This window comes from Ambystoma mexicanum, chromosome 8, assembly GCF_040938575.1.
Source record: "Ambystoma mexicanum isolate Mex_15411 chromosome 8, UKY_AmexF1_1, whole genome shotgun sequence".
Classification (NCBI taxonomy): domain Eukaryota; kingdom Metazoa; phylum Chordata; class Amphibia; order Caudata; family Ambystomatidae; genus Ambystoma; species Ambystoma mexicanum.
Window position 1 is genome coordinate 295,979,890 of NC_090929.1, and position 16,209 is coordinate 295,996,098.

The window sequence follows — 16,209 nt, forward strand, 5'->3', positions numbered from 1 at the left end:
CGTTAGGTACATGTCCGCTAGGGTCGGAATTGGCGTACCGTTGCACCATGGTGGTGTTTGCGGTTTGGCATGGCGCGCGCGCGCGTGCTTAGTGCAGTTAGCGTTGGCGTTCACTACGGTGTCGCTAATGGCTTCGTACTTTGCGGTGACGGGTCATAGTCGCACCGAGCGCTATTCGATGGCGGTATTGCATTTCCGCCATCGTTTTCCCCTTTCCGCCAGGGTCGTAATGAGGGCCAATATAACAAAGGAACAGAAAGTCACATTCTCCTATGGAGGCAAATAATTTATCAGTAAAAGGTACTGGCTCGTAGCTCCAGAGAACCCTTGAGCTTTCATGGCAATACCTGACATTGGATATTTTGCCTCTCGTAAACACAAACAAGTTGCTCCATTGCCTCCAAGAAAAGAAAGGGATTTGCCTCCTATCGTCACATCGACCCCTGGTTCCTCATGGGGGTCTGGTGTCACAGATAGTACTGAAAACATCAAGTCACCCTGTGTGCTGTCCTATTGCGGGTACAACCTGATCCCTGTCCCTATGAAAGGATTTCCTCCTACCAAAGTGACACCTCCTATCTAGGTGTTAATATTTGTCCTGTATTCACATACTGCTGTGTCTGCTTAGGGGCTTGTTGCGACTGTCCCTGGGGTGGATTAATTTGTAGTTGTCCCTGCTGTGGCACCTGCTGTACTTGCATTGCTTGTGCCTGATAAGATGTGTGATCTTGAGCAAAGCCCTCTCGGGTCTGTGTGCTATATGGCAGAGGATAAGCTGTCCCTCTCTGTAAAACTGGCTCTTTTGTACATTCCCTTGGCTCTCACATACGCACACAATGGGCCTCATTACGAGTCCGCTTTGCTGGAATGCGGTGATTCCGTGTCAACGGTGACACCGCTTCCGTGACCGCAAGGTTGCGGAAAGAAGGACCGATTACGGCACGTGGGTCGTGCGCAACACACCGAGGCGGAAACGGAGTCAACGCCGCCACGTAAACACCTACGCGCGTGGACTTAGTGCCACAGAAAACGGCGCTAGAACTGTGTCCGCCCCCGCCGACACGGAAATACCTGAAGCGGAAATACCATGACCGCAGGGAAAAAAATGGAAACAGAGAGGCGGCCATTATATAAAGCACAATCCACTGCCATCCTCAGACACCACAGGTCAGATCACCTCCCTGAGAATGACAAACCATCCAACACCATAATGGCATCCAGGATACCAGCACGCAGACAGAGAAAGCAGCGCTTCAGTGAGGCTGAGCTCACAGTACTGGTGGAGCACATTATTGAGCATGCTGAAATGCTCTTTAGTGCAGATCAGCGGCGCGCTACTCAACAACGCCGCAAGGAGGTGTGGGCAGAGGCAGCACGCAAGTGCACAGCGGTTGGCGTGACCACACGCTCAGTGAAGGAGTGCCACAAGAGGTGGGATGACCTCATGTTCCGGGTGCGCAACCTCATCACAGCACACCGCCAACACAGCACTGGTACTGGTGGAGGCCTTCATCCCCTCTGAAGCTGCAATCGTGGGAGGAGCGCTACAGCAGTGTCATGCACCTCAAAGGCATCCACGGCATAGGAGAGGCAGAGGCAGGAGTGAGCCCACCTGCAGATGCTGGTAAGTGCACAGAGTACAAAGCCATACGTGTGATTGGGAGTGACCCAATGGACCCACTCCCAATCCCCCCCCCAACAGTGCAGGAGTGACCCAATGACTGGCCAAACGACGAGTATCACATCCCCAAAGCACGATCCAGTGCGTGCCTGACTGGAAGCAGAGACACACACCTGTGTGTATCAATAGTCAAAAGTGTTGAATTGCAAGTGGACATGGATTGTGATGTTTGATGCATGTGATGGACACATTACGTAACACCATACAACTAACCGCATGCCCTCTGTATCCCCACAGTCGTGACAAGTGACAGCGGCCACCTGCAGGCGCACAACGCAGCACTCATGTCCAGGAGGATGAAGCGAGCTGCTCTGGCACACAGGCACCTTATACACAATAGTGGACCTTATACACAATAGTGGTTGGTAAGCAAGGCACTGTGCAATGACAAGCACACATGGGGGAGTCATTCCATGGCCTGTGATGATTTGGCTGTTGCAGGATGTTTCATGTGCAGCCGTCATGTGCTTTGGGGGGGAAGTGGTCCTTAGTGTGGGTGGCTGGATTGAGTGGATTAACTTGTATGGCCTGTTGGTAGCTTTGGTCGTATGTCTCCTTAGGCAGGGTGTGTACTGTGACAACCGGTCATGTGTAGATATGTGATGTGTGGGTTATGCTGACCGTCCATTACATGGGCCAGGGGGTGATGTATGTGCAGTTGTAGCAGCCCACTTACACAGGTCATTGGCCTGGGCACTCAACACACTTCAACAGGGCCTATGCATTGGCAGTTGTACTCACCCAATAGCCATGTGCTTTGTCCAGCGTAGCGTTCCATGTAGCGTGGCAATGTGGAATTCTGCAGGACCATTGAGTCATGTGTTGACCCAGGAAATGTGTGCAGCAATGTGTAATCAGCAGTCCGGCATCACATACCATCTGTACATTCAGTGAGTGGTACTGTTTCCAATTGCGGTACACCATCTCCATTGCACGTGGTACTGTCAGCTCTATGTGGGTGCAGTCTAATGCACCTATGCAATCTGGCATGGCTGCAATGGCATGGAATGCCAACTTGGTTGCAATGACCTCTGCAAGTGTACAGGGTATGGTGCAGCAGAGCGTCCAGTACCTGTCCCAATATTTCTGAAAAACAGGGTTGTGAGAGCCCGTGCAGCTCACCAACTGTGTGCTGATAAGTTCCGGTGACTAGGAAATGCAGTACTGACACCACCTTCAGGAGGGGGGGGGGTTGCGGTTGAGGTGGCAATGTGGCTGCTGATGTCGTCCTCAATCATGGCGGTGATGTACATGATTGCTGGACGGTCCAGCCGGAATAATGTGTGGATCTGTCCTGGGGTCAGGTTCGAGGGTGAGGCCCTGATGCGAGGTATTGCAGGCTGCCTGCGGGGTCGTGCCAGCTGCGCAATTCGGTTGGCATGGGTGCAGGGTTTGCTAACTGACGCGTGCGCCTCCTCCGCCTCCGCCTCATCCTCCTCTGCATCATTGCTGCCACCATGTGCACTGCTGCCTGTAGGTTCAATAGTCCCAGTCCCAATGCTGCTGCTGCCTGCATTGTTGTGTTTGGAGTTGGCCTGGGTGTGGGTGTGGCCCTTTTTTAGCCTCCCAGTGACCTGCTGGGTCCGGCTGGCCTCATTTGGGGCACCTGTGGCCTGATTCACCTCACCTGGTACTGTTTAACGTCATGTTCGTGGGGCATTGATACGGCCTCCGTAGCCACGGTTTTCTGCCATTTTTGTGGCGGTATTTCCATGTCTGTGGTACTCGTGATGCCCATGGTGTTTCGTGTTGCCGCTAACTGGGTGGTTTCGCCGCCGTCGCATTCTACGGATCCCTTAACTCCGCGGCGGCGGTTTGTGGTGGTGGGTTTTCCAGGTCCGTGGGTCGTGATTGCACGGTCACGGAAACGACGCTGGTATGGTTTTACCGGTGGCGTTAAATCCGGGTTGGCGGACTCGTAATGAGGCCCAATATGTCCTATCATTCCACAATTCCAACATACTGGGGGAACCCTTCGATTAATCCCTCCTTGGTTATGTCCTTCCTAAGCACTCTGAATTTCTCGTTCTGCGTGTTGTTAAACCCACCTTTGTTATTCTGAAATCCGCCTCCTCTTCCCCTATAGCCCATAAACCCTGTGGCATAAACCCATACCCATCTTGGTCCATCGGGCACATTTTATTTGACCGTAATGTACCCATTGCTTCCTGCATTCCCATTCCCTCTCCGCTTGTCAATACCGCCCCTTCTATGGCAAATGTTGACAACTTTTTTCTGAACCAACTTGGCTTCCTCAAGGTAAGACCAAACGGAAGCACCTTGAACCGAAAGTGCATGTCTCCTATAGAGAACCTTAGGAACTTCCTTTGCTTTCAATGTTTTGGCACATGGAAATAGGCATCCTGTAGGTCTATGGACACAAGCCAGTCCTGAAATTCGCGAGCGTTGAGAATTTCTCTCAATGTCACCATCCTGAATTTGTCTTTCCTCAAGAACTTGTTCAAGGCCATGAGGTCCAGAATAGGACAGAGACCTCCTCCTTTCTTGGGCACCAGAAAATACTGGGAATAGCAACCTGATCCTCCCTGTTCGGGAGGTACCTCTTCCACGGCATCCTTCAGCAACAGGGCTCTCAGTTCTTCTTTCTGGAGCTCCTGTCCCGGTTGGATTGGAGGTGGGGGTCGTCTGTTCGGTGGTTTTCTCAGAAAAGGCAGACAATAACCCCATTGAATGAGCTGTAAAGCCCAGGCATCGGAAGTAATTCCCTGCCATTGGAACAAGTGCTCCGTCAACTGTAGTTTATTCTGGTCTTCAAAATAGTTGACCCCACCCGATCCCAAGAACATCGGGTCGACATCTTGGTTGTCGGCATCGTGATTGCTGAAAATTCCCGTCATGGCCTCTAAATATTTGCACCGAGGCTGAGGTGTAAAGACTTTGTCGCCAGCTGTTGAGGGCTTATCCTTCGGCACCGTTAAGTTGGATGTCGGTGTCGACCGAGGTCAAAGTTTCAAGTATTGGCAGAACTCATCGGTGTTAGGATGCCGTAATTATCCGGCTTCAACGGCTTCCACGAGACCTAATACTTATGGATCTCGTATTTGCAAACGAACGGTGGTTACGGTCCCTTTAAGACCTCGTCTGCCGGGAGCTTGGAAGTTGGCATGGAGACAATGGCGTCCTCTCACGGCTTTCAGTTTTCACCGTGCACGCTGACGGACGTATTGTGCTCATGTGATTCCTATTTAAGCCACGCCTGTACGTTTTGCCGGCGCTTCTGAATCTTGTATTCTAGAGGCTTGCATTCCCTCGTATCCAGGTTCTTGTCTTTTCTGCCTTGTTTTCCCCGTGTTCCTCGACCTCGGACTGCCACCGGACCTGCCATGCTTACTCCCTCGTACTTTTGCTGCCAGCCCTGCTCTTTGACCTCGGACCGCCAACGGACCTGCCTTGCTTACTCCTTTGTACTTTTGCTGCCAGCCCTGCTCTTCGACCTCGGACTGCCACCGGATTTACTATACCTTGCCGGCCAGCTTTTTGTACTGTTTCTCGCTTACGGTTTCCACTCCTGCATTGGAACTTTGCACCACTGGTACACGGACTAGAGACTGCCTTAAATGTACCTTTAGGCGTCCTCGTGCCGTCGGGTTAGGTGTTGCTCTTTGGACATCTGCTTGGATCCGCCTCCTGTTTCCTGCTTTGCCTTCACTTCTGGTTGATTCCTTGTCATTTCGTATTTGGGTTTGCCACAAACACTTCCACATTACTTCTTCTCCTTCCTGGGGATATTCTGCCATTCTGAAGAACTGCACAGGTTGGTTTCTCTTGTGATGTCTGCATTTTGGCATAGAATTGCACTATTGTGATTATTGCTCTTATTGCAGTTGTCTGGGGGTCTTGCCTGTACACCTTGAGAAGACGTCTCGTCCCAGTATCCTGTTCCATGCGGTTCTGGGTTCTTCGTTGGCTTTCCATCTTTCCGCCAATCAATTGTTCTGGTTGTTCATTGTACCAACTAGTTCGGTAGATTGGCAAGAAGAATTCCTCGGCTACACTACGAGGGCAAGAGCGCTACTGACATATTCAGAAGCCTTCTATATAAATGGATGCCAATGAGTCTTTGACAGCCATCATGCAACTGGTGGCGGATTTATGCAATGAAATGGCTAATGCCCATGCTGCCACCGAAAGACGCATTGATGAGCTGCAGGCTGGTTTTCAGCCCACCGGTGCCGGGGCGCCTTCGCCTGCTATGGCATCGGGTTCTGGGCTACCTCCTGCCCGTTCTGACACTGGGCCAGTGTACATGACTGCTCAGTTTCCCCTGGCTCCGCCAGAGCAGTTTTTAGGTGACCCTAAGGCCTATCGAACCTTCCTTAACCAGTGTAGGTTACACTTTCTATGTAGGCCAGCCTTGTTTCCGGATTCTACCACAAAAGCGGCCTTCTTGTTGTCACACTTGGGTGGTACGGCGGCGGCATGGGCCAATCCACTACTGGAAGAGGGCAGTCACCTCTTGTACAATTGTGATGCTTTGATTGAGGCTATGAGTCGGTTTTTGATACGCGGTATGCCACGCAAGCCACCGGCTTACAATTATTAGCCTTACAGCAGGGGACTTCTACCCTTTTGGCTTACTTAGCCAAGTTTAATCAATTGGTTGCCAAAACTAATTGGCCAGAGGAGAAGAAGGCATCCCTATTTTATAAAGGGTTGTCTGATTCCCTTAAAGATACTTTATCCACAGTACCTGTAATCCCTACCGCTTTCCCTGAGTTGATTGACTTGGTACTGCAAATTGACTCTAGACAAGCAGAGAGAAGGGGGGAACGGAGGCCGCTTCCTCCTCTTACGACCACCACTTCCAATCCTGCCACCGGGTCCTCAGAACCAATGCAAATCGGAGCATTGCGGGAACCTTTGTCTGCAGAAACAAGGGAACACAGAAAAAAGAATGGCCTTTGTTTCTATTGTGGGTCATCAGATCATTTACTACGATCATGCACTAAGAAACCTGTTAAGAAACAGGGAAACGCGAAAGCCCGGCAATAGAAGGGGTTCAGTTGCCGGGTGGTTCTTGCAATAACCCCCTCATGTCTACACCCTACTGTTTATCCGTTACTCTTGCTTCCACCTCCCTCGGTAGGCGGGTGGTTCCAGTTGTTTTGGACTCAGGTGCCACGGGTAACTATATTGATGGTGCTTATGCTCGAGAGCTGGGTATACAGATTGTTTCCAAAGACTGCCCCCAGGTCGTGAATGCGGTCGATGGCTCATCCCTGGTTTCTGGTCCTGTGACTGAGCGTACTGCTACTTTGGTCATGAGGACGGAATGTGGGCACACTGAAGAAATCTCTTTTGATCTGATTGCCGCCCCACACCTTAAAGTTATCCTGGGGCTTCCTTGAATGAAACTACACAACCCCGTGGTGGACTGGCAGTCGGGGGAAGTTAGCTTCCTTTCAGAACATTGTGACCAGTTCTGTTTGACATCAGTTCAGAAAACCTCTAGCCCAAGCCATGCTCTCATGGATTCTGCCTCCACGATAGGGGCTGTTATTAACACTCAATTACCCCCAGAGTATCGAGAATATATGGATGTCTTTGACGCAAGTGGGGCAGAAATCCTTCCTCCCCACAGGCCTTTTGATTGTCCTATAGAATTGGTTCCAGGGGCCAAGATACCATCTGGTCGGATTTATTCGTTGACACCCAAGGAGGATGTCATTCTTAAAGAATATATCGACAAATCCTTAAAATCAGGCTTCATTCGGCCTTCGCGTTCTCTGGCAGCTTCCCCTCTGTTTTTTGTTCCGAAGAAGGAGGGAGACCTTCGCTCTTGCATTGATTATCGGGCCTTGAATGCTGTTACGGTCAGGAACCAATACCCGATTCCCCTGATATCAGTCTTGCTCGATCAGCTCGGCTCGGCCAAGGTCTTTTCTAAGCTAGACTTACGTGGGGCATACAACCTTGTACGCATACGTGAAGGGGACTAATGGAAGACTGCCTTTAAAACTAAATACGGTCTATACAAATACACTGTAATGCCCTTTGGTCTAAGTAACGCCCCGGCCACTTTCCAGTTCTTCATCAATGAAGTCTTTCATGACATGTTGGATCAATATTTGATTGTTTATCTAGATGACATCCTGATCTACTCCCCCAACCATGAAACCCATGTTGTTCATGTCAGTAGAGTCTTACAACTTCTGCGGGACAATCATCTGTATGCTAAACTGGAAAAGTGTCTCTTCCACGTACAAGAGGTTGAATTCCTTGGCTATAACATCACCAACAAAGGGGTTAAGATGAGCAGATCTAAGGTCTCTGCCATTCTGAATTGGCCGGTTCCCAACAATCTGAAGGCGTTACAATCCTTTTTAGGCTTTGCGAACTTTTACAGACGTTTTGTTCAAGACTTTTCAGCCATTGTTTGTCCCCTTACGGCTCTGACTAGCTCTAAGAGATCTTTTCATTGGAATGGGGAAGCTCAACAGGCTTTTGATTCCCTGAAGTCTGCCTTCACCTCAGCACCGGTGCTCCAGCATCTGGACCCAACCCAACCGTTCATAGTTGAGGCTGATGCTTCGGATGTCGCTTTGGGTGCTATCCTGTCTCAACATTGCCCAGATGATGCAGGTTTACATCCAGTAGCCTTTCATTCGAGAAAGTTAACGCCTTATGAAAGGAATTATACTATCACAGAGCGCGAATTGTTGGCTATCAGGGACGCCTTCTTGGTTTGGAGGCATCATTTGTTGGGTTCTCGAGTGCCTGTCCAGGTGTTCACGGATCATAGGAATCTCTTGGCTCTTCACTCAGTGAAGTGCACTACTGCACAGCATGATCGTTGGCATGAGTTCTTTTCGATGTTTGATTTCACTATTTCTTATCATCCTGGTTCTCAGAATTCTAAAGCAGATGCTCTCTCTTGTCTACATGGACCCGCCATATCCTCTCACGCCACTGGTACACCTTTGTTACCCACTCAGGTGGTGTGTGGTTGCTCCTTACGTCCGTCACTTAAGTCCTTTATACAGGAATGGCTTCGAAACGATCCGCCAGAAATAGCCAAATACAGGCTGGAGATCGTAAATTCATTACCCTATAACCAGGGTAAAATATTCTTGCCTACTCCGGGGACGCGATGTACTTCTATACAATGGTGTCACAATTCGTCTCTGGCTGCTCATCCAGGTATTAGGAAGATGGTTGATCTACTAAAAAGATGGTGTTGGTGGCCATCTTTATTGCAGGATGTCACTGATTACATAAATACATGTTCGGTTTGTGCTCAGTGTAAGACATCACATGGCAAACCCGTGGGTTTGCTACAACCTATGCCTCTTCCAGATCGCCCTTGGTCCTCCATTTCCATGGATTTCGTTGTGGAACTACCTGTGGTGGAAGGTTTTGACACTATTTGGGTGGTCATCGACTATTTTACTAAAATGGCACTGTTTGTACCTTGTCAGGGGATCCCTACTGCTCCTAAACTGGTGGATCTCTTTCTGCGGAACGTTTTTAGGCTGTTTGGTCTTCCTTCTATGATCATCTCCGACCGCGGCCCTCAGTTTACTTCACGCTTTTGGAGAGCCTTGTCAGCTGCTTTAGGTATTGAAGCTCGGTTTTCGAGTGCCTACCATCCTCAGACGGATGGGCAGACCGAACGTCTGAATGCCACTATGGAACAGTATATAACATGTCTTATCTTTTAGCGCCAGGACGATTGGCTTTCTGTACTGTCAATGGCCGAATTTGCTTATAACAATTCGCTCCACACTGTTACACAGGTTTCTCCTTTCTTTGCCCTTTATGGACAACATCCACGTTCCTTGCCTCTTGCCCCTGAACTGCCGACTCATAACCCTGCTGCTCTTGCCTGTGTTAGGGACATTTCCGGCACCCATGTCCAGGTCAAAAGACAGTTGGTGGAGGCTCAGAACAGGACCAAGCTTTATGCAGACCGGCGTCGTACCCCCGCTCCGGTATATCTCCCGGGCATGAACGTGTGGTTATCAACTCGCAATTTACACCTGCCTGGTCAGAGGAAGTTACTCCCACGTTTTGTCGGTCCATATGCTATATCGCATGTCATTAACCCGGCAGTGGTGCGTTTGGTTCTCCCACGTTTGTGGAAACTTCACCCAGTATTCCACGTGTCTTTGATTAAACCGTGCCGTCATGATACCCGTCTCCCCTCTCATCCTCCACCTGTTAGGGTTCAGGGTGCTGTGGAGTACGAGGTTTCTACGATCTTGGACACCAAGGTTCGGAACGGTAAAAGACTCTACTATGTTGACTGGAAGGGTTATGGTCCGGAGGATCGCACCTGGGAACCATATGAGAACATACATGCCCCGGTTTTGTTGTCCCGTTTTTGGAATTCTCGGAATGTGGGGGCCTCTTTGGGGAAGGAAACTGTCAAGTATTGGCAGAACTCATCAGTGTTAGGACGCCGTAATTATCCGGCTTCAACGGCTTCCACGAGACCTAATACTTATGGATCTCGTATTTGCCGACGAACGGTGGTTACGGTCCCTTTAAGACCTCGTCTGCCGGGAGCTTGGAAGTTGGCATGGAGACGATGGCGTCCTCTCACGGCTTTCAGTTTTCACCCTGCACGCTGAAGGACGTATTGTGCTCATGTGATTCCTATTTAAGCCACGCCTGTACGTTTTGCCGGCGCTTCTGAATCTTGTATTCTAGCGGCTTGCATTCCCTCGTATCCAGGTTCTTGTCTTTTCTGCATTGTTTTCCCCGTGTTCCTCGACCTTGGACTGCCACCGGACCTGCCTTGCTTACTCCCTCGTACTTTTGCTGCCAGCCCTGCTATTTGACCTCGGACCGCCAACGGACCTGCCTTGCTTACTCCTTTGTACTTTTGTTGCCAGCCCTGCTCTTCGACCTCGGACCGTCCATGGACCTGTCTTGCTCACTCCTTTGTACTTTTGCTGCCAGCCCTGCTCTTCAACCTCGGACCGCCACCGGATTTACTATACCTTCCCGGCCAGCTTTTTGTACTGTTTCTCGCTTACGGTTTCCACTCCTGCATTGGAACTTTGCACCACTGGTACACAGACTAGAGACTGCCTTAAATGTACCTTTAGGTGTCCTCGTGCCGTCGGGTTAGGTGTTGCTCTTTGGACATCTGCTTGGATCCGCCTCCTGTTTCCTGCTTTGCCTTCACTTCTGGTTGATTCCTTGTCATTTCGTATTTGGGTTTGCCACGAACACTTCCACATTACTTCTTCTCCTTCCTGGGGATATTCTGCCATTCTGAAGAACTGCACAGGTTAGTGGTTGGTTTCTCTTGTGATGTCTGCATTTTGGCATAGAATTGCACCATTGTGATTATTGCTCTTATTGCAGTTGTCTGGGGGTCTTGCCTGTACACCTTGAGAAGACGTCTCGTCCCAGTATCCTGTTCCATGCGGTTCTGGGTTCTTCGTTGGCATTCCATCTTTCCGCCAATCAATTGTTCTGGTTGTTCATTGTACCAACTAGTTCGGTAGATTGGCGAGAAGAATTCCTCGGCTACACTACGAGGGCAAGAGCGCTACTGACACGGAGTGCCGTAGCGTCGACATCCATGGACGCATGGGGATAATCTGGCTTCCAAGCAATATCTTTCGACTTTGAAAGGTTAATCGGGGCCAACGTAGTCTCTACCAGGGCACTAAAGGGGTCGGGTACACCAAGAGCCACTCTTGGCTCCGAAGCATGCTGCGTGGGGGTGGGAGCCGCCTGTACTGCAGCATGCTGCTATACCATTTACATGCATGGAGGACTTAAATTCCTCCCACTCTTGGCGGGTGGTACGCCCCGCCGAAGGCTTACCTCTTTCCGTTACGATTCGGAGTCCCGACAATGACAGTATCGCCTTTTCTTTTTTTGGGACGAGGAAGAGTGGCTCCTCGAGTGAGACTTTTTCTTCTTCCCCCAATGTTTTTCAGGGGTATGAGCCTCGGTTTCCGGTTCCGAGGACCGAACCGTCGACTGCACCAGAGATTTTGAGGACGGTCGACCCAGAGCTGCATCATGGCACACGATGGGCACCCGTCAGTCCCATTACCCATGCCGAGACACCAGAAGCACAACTTGTGTGCGTCGGTTAGGGACATCTTGGTGGCACAATCGGAACACTGCCTGAAGCCAGACACTTGTGCAACCAACATCTTGCGTCGAGGAATTTCGAAAAAAGATAACGTTTTCTGAAGAAAACATCGAAGAGACTAGCTCTGTGTTCCTAAACCAGCATGTTAGCACGCAGAAAAAAGCAATTGAGATAGGGGCATAGTGACGCGCTACTTATACGACGCCTGCCATCATGCCTGAAGCCGGACAACCAGACACCGAGCAACAAGGATCGATGGTCAATGGCCGGGTCGAGGTCCCTACGCCCCCTGTCGAAAGTTTTCTGAAGCAGCGAAGCTGGAGTGAATATCCATCAGATGAGGAATCTGCGGGAGATAAACAATCCATTGAAATTATTTTTTTAAATGAGCCAAATTATTATATCTTCATAGTTTTGCCCAACATCCCTTTTAAGTCGAAATAGATGACTAGTAAGATTATAAAGGATACTGTTTGTGCTTTCATTGGGGACAATAGTGAATGTTTCAGGTCTGCATTCCATAATAATCAGGAGGAAAACACAAATCATAATACAAAATGTTGTCACAATTATTATTCCATGAAAGCTCATTGTTTTTATTGATGACAATGAAACTCATATATTCTGAAGTCTCCTCATCTTTGCTTAGACTTTTAATATGTAACTCTCTAATTCTTTATGAAACACACCTTTATATCAAGAACTGTAAGATTATGACTATAATTATTCTAAAAATAATAGGACTGTTCTTAGGATTTCCAACAAATGTCACTATATTCACATGTCTTCTTACTAAAGCTGGATAAGACTGTGGTATGTAAGTAAAAACAGCATACAGGAATGTGTGCATTGTTATTATAATGGCTAACATAAAGATTAAATGTGCTTCTCTTCTTTCAGCTCTGGTACGTTAAAACATTGTTCCTTGAACCTACCTAAAAAGTTCCAGGATAACTGCAGGTCTATATATTCCTTACAAGGGAACTAAGGACTATGTTAGTCACTACAGTGAGTAAATTGTCATTACTCTTACGTCCCGTCCCTTTTCCTCCATGCTGTATGGGCGAATACAATTGAATGTAGCCCCAGGGTGGAGAGAAGACCTTCCTTAAGCAAACAAGTTCCTTATAACCGCCTGTCCGAAGGCTACATCTGACTTAAGCCAAACAGTAATGCTTACAGAAAGCTGAAGGGGTGGCCCAGTTAGTGCCCTGCTTATGACCTGCCACGGAACCTACCACTGGAATGCGATGGCCGTGGCCTTGGCCCTGATGGCATGGGCATGCATGTTGGCCGGCAGTGGCTTGTACTGCCCCTAATAGGCCTCTTTGATGGCTGCAACCATCCACCAAGCGATGGAGGCCTTGGATGCCTGATAACCGGTTCTGGAGTCCCCAAAGGTGACAAAAAGTGCATACGACTTGTGGAAGCCCTTGGTCCTATCCTATTTCAGAGCGCGTCTGACATCCAGACAGTGCAAGACTCTCTGAGCCTCGTCCTTGGGGTCAGCGAAAATGTAGGTAGGACTATTTCCTCATTTAGATGGAACGCAGAGGGTACCTTAGGTAGGAACGCTGGGTGAGTTTGCAGGACCACCTTATTTATCCCTGTGGAAGGTGGTATAGGGTTCTGAAGCAACCAGAGCCTGGATCTCGCTGACTCTGCGAGCGGAGGTGAGACCTACTAGCAGAGCTGTCTTGATAGTGACCAGCCTGATGTCCACGGACGCCATTGGTTCGAAGGGTTTGTGCGCCAAGGTACCCAACACCACATTGAGGTTCCACAAAGGGTGTGGTTTCTTGATGGGCGGGTAAAGCCTGGCCTGATGATCTCCAGGTTATCCCAAGATAGGTTCAGGCGCTTGAGGGTAGTCTGCTCAGGAACCACGCTGTGAGGGCTAGCTTCTGAGGAGCGGGGTGGAGAACCCTGCCCCCTTGCTGGGACAGGAGAGGCGCTGGGCCCAGCGGATGCTGAATGGGTGCTCGGTCCGAGAGGCTGAGCAATTCGGAGAACCACGGTCTCACCGGCCACCAAGGCAGTATCACTATGATGTTGAGGTGACAAGCCTCCTTTATCTTGCGTAGTACCCTGGGGATCAGGGGAGTGGGTGGAAAAGCATAGGCTGTCATGCCCTCCCGTTGAATCTGCATGGCGTTGCCCGGGGAGCCGGGGCCTAGTCCCTGCCAAGACGTGAACTGATGGCACTTCCTGTTCCTCCAGGAGGCAAATAGATCCACCCGAGGATGGCCCCATGTGTTGAAAACCACCTGCAGCACCTGGTTGTTCAATTGCCACTAGTAATTGTCTGCTCTCAGCCTGCTGAGCCTGTCCGCTTCCAAGGTGGCCTCCCCCAGGAGGTGGAAGGCCCTGAGGTAGATGTTGTTTTCCAGGGCCCATTCCCACATACTGACTGCTAGGTTGCACAGGGGAGGGGAGCTGGTTACCCCTTGCTTGTTGACATAGTATGTGCTTGTGGATTTGTCGGTCTGGATCAGGATGGTCCTGCCCTCAATGAGCAGAGGGAAGGCCCTGAGGGCTAGCCAAATGGCTTTGAGCTCCAGCCAGTTGATGTGTGATTACTTCTCCTGCCGGGCCCAGACTCCATGGACGTTTTGGCTGTCCAGAGTGGCTCACCAGCCCTCTAAGGAGCAGTCCGTAGTAATGGTGACCTGCGGAGTCGGCTGCCGGGATGGCCAACCCGTCTGCAGAATGCAGTCCTTGGACCACCACGTGAGGTTCGAGTTGAGAGACGGTGGTATGTTGACCAGTTCCGCTTGGGAGCCCTTCTCCTGATTCCATGATGCTGCGAAGAGCAGCTGCACTCCCCTCATTCGGAGCCTCGTGTGTGGCACGGCCAAGAGGACTGCGGCCGTAATACCCAGTGAGTGCTGGTACCGCCAAGCCGAAGTCACTGGTCTGGTAAGGAAGTGCGTAGTGGCCCGCTTGATGGGCGTAATCTTGTCCTCCGAGGGAAATACCGTCTTGGAGCTCGTATCCCAGATGAAGCCCAGGAAGGTGAGGCTCTGGTTGGGCTGCAGCTGAGACTTCTTGAGGTTGATGGTAAACCCCAGGCCGTGGAGTGTACTCATAAGCGCGGAGGAAGTGTGGACAATCCCCTCAGGGATCTCACCCTGATGAGTCAGTCGTCCAGGTACGGGTGGACATGGTGGCCCTGGACCCTGAGGAGGGCTGTCACTGCATTCATAAGTCTGGTGAACACCCTGGGGGCTGAGTTGAGGCCAAAGGTTAGCACCTTGTACTGGAAATGACAGCCCATGATCCTGAAGCGTAGGAAGGAGCAATGGGGCTGCCAAATCGGGATGTGTAGGTAGGCGTCCTTCAGATCCAGGGAGCACATCCAATCTCCCTTGTCTAGTGTCTCTGCAATGAGTGCTGGCGTAACCATCTTGAACTTTTGAAGAGGGAGGGAGAGGTTGAGGGTGGAGAGCAGGGCTGGACTGCCCCACCAGGACACCGGGACATCCCCTGGTAGGCCTCTGGCTGCACAGGGCCTCTTTGGTGCGGAAGGATACACGTGGCGTGAATCTGCCTGAGTGGCTTCCTTTGAATTGGCTGCCGCAGGCGCTGCACTTTTTTTTTCTTCCTTGCGGGGCTGACGTCTCGCGCGTGCACTGGAGGGCCTGGGCATCGGGGAACCGCGCCTGCCCTGCACACACATTGCGCAGGTCAGGTGCAGGGTCAGGTTGCAGGCAGCAGCCATTCCTACTGGCTTGATGCCTTCGGCTGGAGACTCGAAGGTAAGCAGACGCTTTTAATGAAAGCAGTGCAGTGTGCCATGAAATACACAGGTCCAATGGGATACCACAGAGGGGTGTAATGTTACCCTGAATTTGCGTTTCAGCTTTATAGATTTGTTAAACTCAATCGCTTTTAACAGCACTGATTTTCTTTTCACTTAGTGGCCGAGGTTGGAGAGGGGAAGCGTCCGACAAAGCCGTGGCAGAATAGCTGAGCACGAGGAAAGAACACGGGGTGATTTGCTGCACAGGTTGCCAGGGAAAGATATGGTGCTTTCGGCTGCATTGGTAAATACGCAGGTGTCAGTAAAGGGTGGTGTGCCAGTTTAGGGAGTGTTGGCACACACTTGTGTACATGTAGATGAACGACTGCTCCGCACACTGCTCTTTTCAGGTCATTGGCATATTCCCAGCATAGTCTGTGCACCCACCACAGGACGCGGAAACAGGCCTCAGCTGCCCCCCCCCAGAGTTCCTCGATATAAGATGTTCTGTCATGTGCGTCCTTGTGTACAGTGGGACCCCGAGGAATTCGAAGGATGGCCAGAGGGAGGACGCGCTAGAGGTGTCCCATACGAAGCAGGCTTGGTGGGGTTTGGGGAGCACACCTCCCACAGATATGTTGCAGTGCCCATCATTAAGCCCATTCTGCCACGTGCTCAAAACAGAAAAGAACCACACACAGTAAA